This window comes from Haemaphysalis longicornis, unplaced genomic scaffold, assembly GCF_048455015.1.
Source record: "Haemaphysalis longicornis isolate Haplotype H1 unplaced genomic scaffold, Haemaphysalis longicornis Haplotype H1 scaffold_6, whole genome shotgun sequence".
Lineage (NCBI taxonomy): Eukaryota > Metazoa > Arthropoda > Arachnida > Ixodida > Ixodidae > Haemaphysalis > Haemaphysalis longicornis.
The window spans coordinates 95,838,746-95,845,409 of record NW_027526407.1 but is presented as its reverse complement, the minus strand read 5'-3'; positions in this window follow the sequence as shown (position 1 = coordinate 95,845,409).

Here is a 6,664-nt window from a genome sequence, read left to right as displayed (position 1 = left end):
AGTTTTATCAGAATAACGTTTTTGGTCTCGTCCAGCCAAGTTCTGCAGATGTTCGATGGGTCCCTTCCGGTCTTAGTGTCCACTGATGCGTCCGGCTGCGGAATGGGTGCTGTTCTCCAGCAAGTCGATGGCTGCAAGTTGCGAACTGTTGCCTTTGCTTCTCGAACGCTTTCACCTGCCGAGATGACATACGAAGGGGGGCAGCGCGAAGCGCTTGCGTGCGTTTGGGCGTGTGGACATTGGCATACGTACTTGGGGGGACTGTAGTTCACGCAGCTCACGGACCACCAAGCCTTGACCTCGCTGCTGTCTTTGCAAGGCACTGGCCGCTGCGCCCTTCGCATATCACGTGGGTCAATGGTCCATTCTATAGAAATATTAAGCTCCGGCTATAGAATTATGAGAGTAGAAGCATTTTACTCGCAATGAAGCTATTACTAACAATATTCATCCCATACAATGTCTCCGCTAAGGGGTATGCGCAAACGACAAGTGAGTAGATAATCAGTGGGCGAGTGCACAGCAATCGTCGCTAGAACTTGAACTAACCACAAGTTAGTAAGCAACACATAGTCTACTAGAAACAGTGTCATGGCATTCTTTCTTGCGTACCGTGGCAGACGTGCCAGATAAACAAGCTAAACAATGTATTCAGTGCATATAGTTGGGCAATAAATTTAAAGAATACATTATCTAAATATCTCGGTATCGCAGTTTTAAATTATGGCCTCCAAAAACCAGTGAGTAAGTCCGCACAGAATACAAAGTCAACAGATTTCAAGTTCGAACCTGCACGGCTCGATTGTGCACATGTTCCAAGAGACACGCTACTACGACAAAGCGATGGTCTATTTGTCACTTGCTGAAATAGCGACGGTTTGCTGGATGTAGTAACTGCGTGGATTTTTCCACTAAATTGCATTGGTTGTTTTTGTGTTTTCTTCACTGCCGGGAACAATTTTGGTACTTCAGTTTGTAAAAGAAATTGCATTTCCAGCCTTTGAATTCTAATCAAGATGCCTAAATAGAAGCAATAAATTTACATATTCTAACATACATCTACCCAACATCTTCAAACACCAGTATAAAGAAACAAGACAATTTTTAACAGCCAGACGTGTTCGCAGCTCTTTCAGCAACCGGAAAAATAAATTTTAAGTCAGGCATAGTTGTAAACTTCTTATGACTTCATTAAAAACCTTGGAAGCTTGTCCTAAATTCCAGCACTATCTATCAGAGTCCAAAAGCAAAGCAGACCCAATAAATGAAGAACATGCTTCAAAAACTTAGGCCATCATCAACTGGACGGCCGGCGATGCTCGAATCCCCGGAAATGCGAAAGCGAAACTGGGGCCACCTGCAATTCTTACAACTGTGCCGCAAGTTTACCGGACTCTTTCAAACTGAGAATATGGTCGCGAAGAAAACCGGACCACCATAAAACCGCAGCGAAAATTCTTTGCGGCCACCATAGTTAACTACTCTCTCATTCCAACATCCCACTCACGCGCCCAATGATTCCGTCTTAGACAACTAATTACACTCAATAATCTTACCACTACAGAAAGATAAAAGATTGTGCAGTTTTTGACACTTCCCCTGATCAGGGCGAATCGACCATCTGTAAAGCTGCCGACCCAACTAAACATTCTTTCTTGCCATACCATCAATTTCGAAACTAAACACATATTTTCTATACACCATTTTCGCTCAGGTACTGCAAACTATCTTGAGCTAGCTAGCTCCGTCCTTCCCAAACTCTTCTATATTAGCAAAAACAGTCTGCGATCCACTACAACAATTCATTACCCCAAGCCAGTATTTTTCTTCTGCGATTTTCAACCGAAAACCAACCCCACACCCAATTTTCTCGCCAGCATAAGTATATGGCTTGATTACCTAGCAAGGGGCCTCCGTGTATTCAACATTGCGTGGTTTAACGCTCCGAAGCTACACGTGGGCTGTGAAGTGCGCTGCAGTGAGAGCTCCAGATTAATTTTGACCACCTGGGGTTGTGTACCGTGCGCGAAAATCACAACACACAGGCCGTTTATCTTTTCGCCTCCATCTGAAAATCAGCCCACGCGGTCGTGATCAAACCCAAGTCCTTCGGATCACAAGCACAACGCCATAGCCACTGGGCCACCGCGCCGGATGTATCCGTGTTTTAAATATTTTATTACTCGTGAAAATACGGAGGTGCTCCTTGTGGCTCAGTAAACACATCACCCGAAATGCTCCTTCAAAGTTCGCGATTGAAACCGGAATGTAAAGAAACTTAGGAAAAAATTTAATTTGACAAAGGTATCGATTGATGGGAACGATTTAGATGAAAACAATGCAAATTTAATGAGAAAGTGTTTTACAGTTGAGCTTGCGAAAAAAGAAGAACTGAAAAAGCGTGGTAGTGCGGGCTTGTTGGTACATACTTGACGACAATCACAGCGCTTTAACGGGATGCAAGAAATATTGACAGACCAGCACCTTGTCTGTCAATCTTTCTTGCGTCCCGTTAAAGCGCTGTTATTGTCGTCAAAAAAGAACTGTTATGAGCCTGCACAGACTGCAGCCATTATGTGCTTGAGTAGATGAGGGTCAGGTTTTCCGCATTCAATATGGGCTGAATTTCGGTGTTTTCGGTTTTGACCGGAGCCAGAACGCTACCTAGTGTCACTTTCAGGTATGACACTGAATGCAAGAAAAACAAGCCACTGTTGTTATAACAACAGTGTGTACCTGGGGCCCTCGCTAACCTATCGTCGACATTATATGCAAAACAACAAAATCTTTTGAAGGAAAGTTGCGCTTGTTGTGAACACAGAGATGGACACGGGAAACAACGCACACTTTCACGACAAGACGGCGACGTATTCTCGTAAAAGTGTATGTTTTTCCAATGTCCGTCTATGTGTTCACAACAAGCGCAACTTGAGTTAACATCATGGTACACCAACTACCCCGACATCAAGCTTTACTTTCAAAAAATTCCCCCGCATTTCCCCGAGGGGGAGAATGTGAAAGTGCGAATGCACGGTTGTCGGCCCGCTTGCGGCGCTTGCGCTCGGCCCCCGCAGCCCACCGCCTCGCCGCCTTCTCTTCCATCTCTTCCATCGGGTTTGTAGTATCACGTGTACACCACGCAGTTATCAAGCCGCTATAACGCCGCTGAGTCGCCAACGCACGCCGCTGACGACGTAGTTTGAATGCGTTAAAGATATAAGGCGCGTTACTCACAGTGATATCAGCGTGGCGTCCGTGGCTTAGTCGGTAGAGCGTCGCGCTGCGGCCGCAAAGTCGTCGGATCGAAACCTGGCGCCGGATGCTGTTTCTTTTTTAAATATAGAGGAGCACTGCGGACGCCGCCGCCGCCGCCGCCGCCGGCGGTGGATGGTTTGGGGTCGCTTATAAAGTGCATTCGCACTTAATATCTCCCCGGTATTTGCTTGGTTCACTGCAGTTGTCGCCGCATGAATACTTTTCTGGTGCGTATGACACTGGAGCCCTTCCCCGCTCTCCACACCCCGCTCTCCACAAGAACGTCCTCTCCCCTTTTGCGTCTGTCATGATTAATGCAATGTGTGTTTGTTTATGTCAATATACTTTTTCTGTACTTCGCACTGCTGGTACGCGATTTTTTACATTCTGGTTTTTGTTCCGCCTTTAAAACCACGAGTTTGTGCTCTGTTGTTTACGCGTTTGCTTGTATCTAGTCTTCCTGCGCCATGTTAACGCGTTGTTCTTCATTTGCTACCCTAAAAACTAACTAAATATGCATTCGCGAAAAAAGAAGTCGGGTTATGTCCGTTATGTTTTTACTCTAAGGCATCCTGAGGCACATGTTGCTTCAAATGTGCCTGAGGGTTCTTTTGCGACAATTAACGTGGACGTGCGACATCTATGCTAGCCATTGTCTGGACCAGCCCTGCATATGTATTCCGCAGCACAGTACAAGTACTATGTCAGTGTCCTGGCGGCTAAGTCGTGTGACAGACAGGCGGCCAGTACTTTCACGGTTAGATAACCGTTGTAACGTTATTCCATAGGCAAAAAAGCCTTTCTTCAGAGTTATGTATGTTTTCATACATTTTAACAGCAGAGCTGTATAAGTCGGCGTTCCAACCGTGTTTGGCGTGTCTCAAACCTCGGCGCGCAAAATCGGAAAGAAAAATGCTAGAACAAGAAGTGTGAGAGAACGGGGCGAGGAGGCAAGGAGCCGATGAGCAGGTTTGGGGAGTGCGCGCATCAATAAAAAAAATGCTGCCTGTGGTCGTAATCGAGCCTGGGTTCGTTGCGTTATTAAAGCGGCGTATGTAACCTTTCCAAAAGAATTTATGTTTTTCACTAGGTATTTACTGCACTATAGGTCATTTGCATCAAATGATATTATTCGTTGCGATCAGCATTTCGTTTTGCTTCGTAGCGCGGGCGTTGGCTTTGCACTTCGGCTGAGCTGAAGTGGATAGACCTTCGCGCGCGTCCTGGATTGGCAGCGCCTAGTGAAGACGTAAGATATAACACGCAGGTGTTCTCCTAGTTGAGAGAGACGGAGTGTGCTCAGCGGCATCTCTGTACCTTCTAGCGATAAGATCGGCAGACCTAAGAAGAGCCAAGTTAAAGCTAGAGAAAACCGCCAGCTCCACTGCTTCCTCAGTATTCGCATCTCAATTGCGAAGCTAGCCGAATTTTTTCCACGTCAATACATCAAAACTCTCCAGCGCCCTGTGTGAGGAGTCAAAGTAAACCCTTAAGACATCTGCCAACACTTGGCGTTCCCACGCTGTGTTCGATGGGACATCTAAGGGAAAAAGCACAAACTTAAGGAAGCCGAGTGCAGCTACGGCAAAATCAGGGCGGCGTTAAGTAGCATTTCAACTAGCAGAAAGGTGATATGGAAATTATCAGACAGAGTTTCTCTGCATGGCTTTTCAATGCGGTTGTTCTGTGTTCGAAAGACTTTAGTTGTAGTGGAATTTTGTGTTGCTCGGTAAAGTTCAAGATGTCGCCAATTGTGAGAAAAGGATGGAGTCAGAGAAAGATAGAGACTGTTCGTCAAAGAGGAAAATGCAAATAGGTTTTTCCGACAGAAATTAACCGACATGCGATGGGGAAGAGGGAAAAAGACATCAGAGTAGTAAGAGTTGCAGAATAGATGAGGAAAACAGAGCTAGCGTTCTGTTTAGGGGCTTTAAGCGAAACACAAACATGCATTGAGCATGTTGCTGCGTACATTTCCTGGAAAGCCTGACGCAATGTTTAAATTGTGCGGAACGTCCAAGGATTGCTTTCTGGGAACTGCTGTACCGCGACTCGGTACGACCACAATACCATTGACTACCCTAGTGCTATAGGGCCCCATGGTCATACACGCACGCACAAAGCGGAATGGCTTTCAGGTTTTTAGGAAAAAATATTACCGAAGATTCCTTTTGAAGAAATCGCATTAGATACCTGTTTTATATCTAATACCATCCTCCAAAAACACACCATTGACAAACACTATTGCGGATATCAGTTCGACCCAAGAAAGTTAATTTCATTAAAAAAAGCCCAATCCTGTACAAAGAGCCTAATCTGTACTCCCGAATCAGTTACAATAAGGATATGAATAACGTGGGCAAGAAACGCAACTCACACATGACTTTGAAACCCGACATAATGCCACGAAACTGTGCCTGATGAATATTTCTTGCCCATACTGCTTTCAGTTATACAAATATTCTGCTGGTAAGTTTATCAAAAGTACCAGGAGGATAACACGTTGAACGTCTATTTAATCTTAATAAACAAAGCGTAAAGCATGCAAGGGCAAAAGTTAAAAAAAAACGCCAGTGTATCGAGCTTTTTGGCGCAGGTTAGACTCCCAGGTGGTCAAAATTAATCCGGAGCCCTCCACTACTGTGCGCCTCATATGATGGGTGTAACATCGGCGCATTACACCTCAGGGACAGTTGCGAGGAAAAGGCGCGAACATGTGCGAACACTACGTAACTGAAGTAACTGTGATTTAAGAAGGGCACAAAATGGCGCAGCAAACAGTGAGTTGTTCATCACTACTGTAGTTCATGAACAGAATACGTGTTCTACTTGGTGTGGTAATTGTTATATTTAATGCAAATTTGGGTTATCCTCAAGAGACTTGGGTCATTCAATGAGACTTGCCCTGCATCTTACTTTACGTTCGCGCGAGCAGATATTTTATCGATACCGAGTTTATTGTGTCTCTATAAACAGTAGGACCAGAGTAAACATGCTAATAAATTGATATTTTTGTAAGTAAGCCTCTATTTTCTCGTTACATGATCGTCAACGAAACCCGCCGTTTAATATAGACAGAACAGCGCCAAAGAAAAAAAACTCAGGGAGAAATACACGACAAGGAATGTTCAGCGCAGTCCTTGTCGTGTATCTCCGTATAGGATGTCTGTCTTTTTTAGGCTGTTCTGCCTAGGTTACGTACCAACACGCCCAGTTTTCCACGTGAACCGCCTTTTAATAACGCAGTCACTGCCATTTATTGGTTCTAACGCTCGATATTACGAAGAGTCGGATTCTATTGTTCGGTTACAACCACTAACCATTTCCTGACTACCAAAGAGATGCCATTGTTCATATTGTGGCATTGAAAATTTCCCTTGCCGCGGGAGCGGTGTTGCGCAGTGTACGT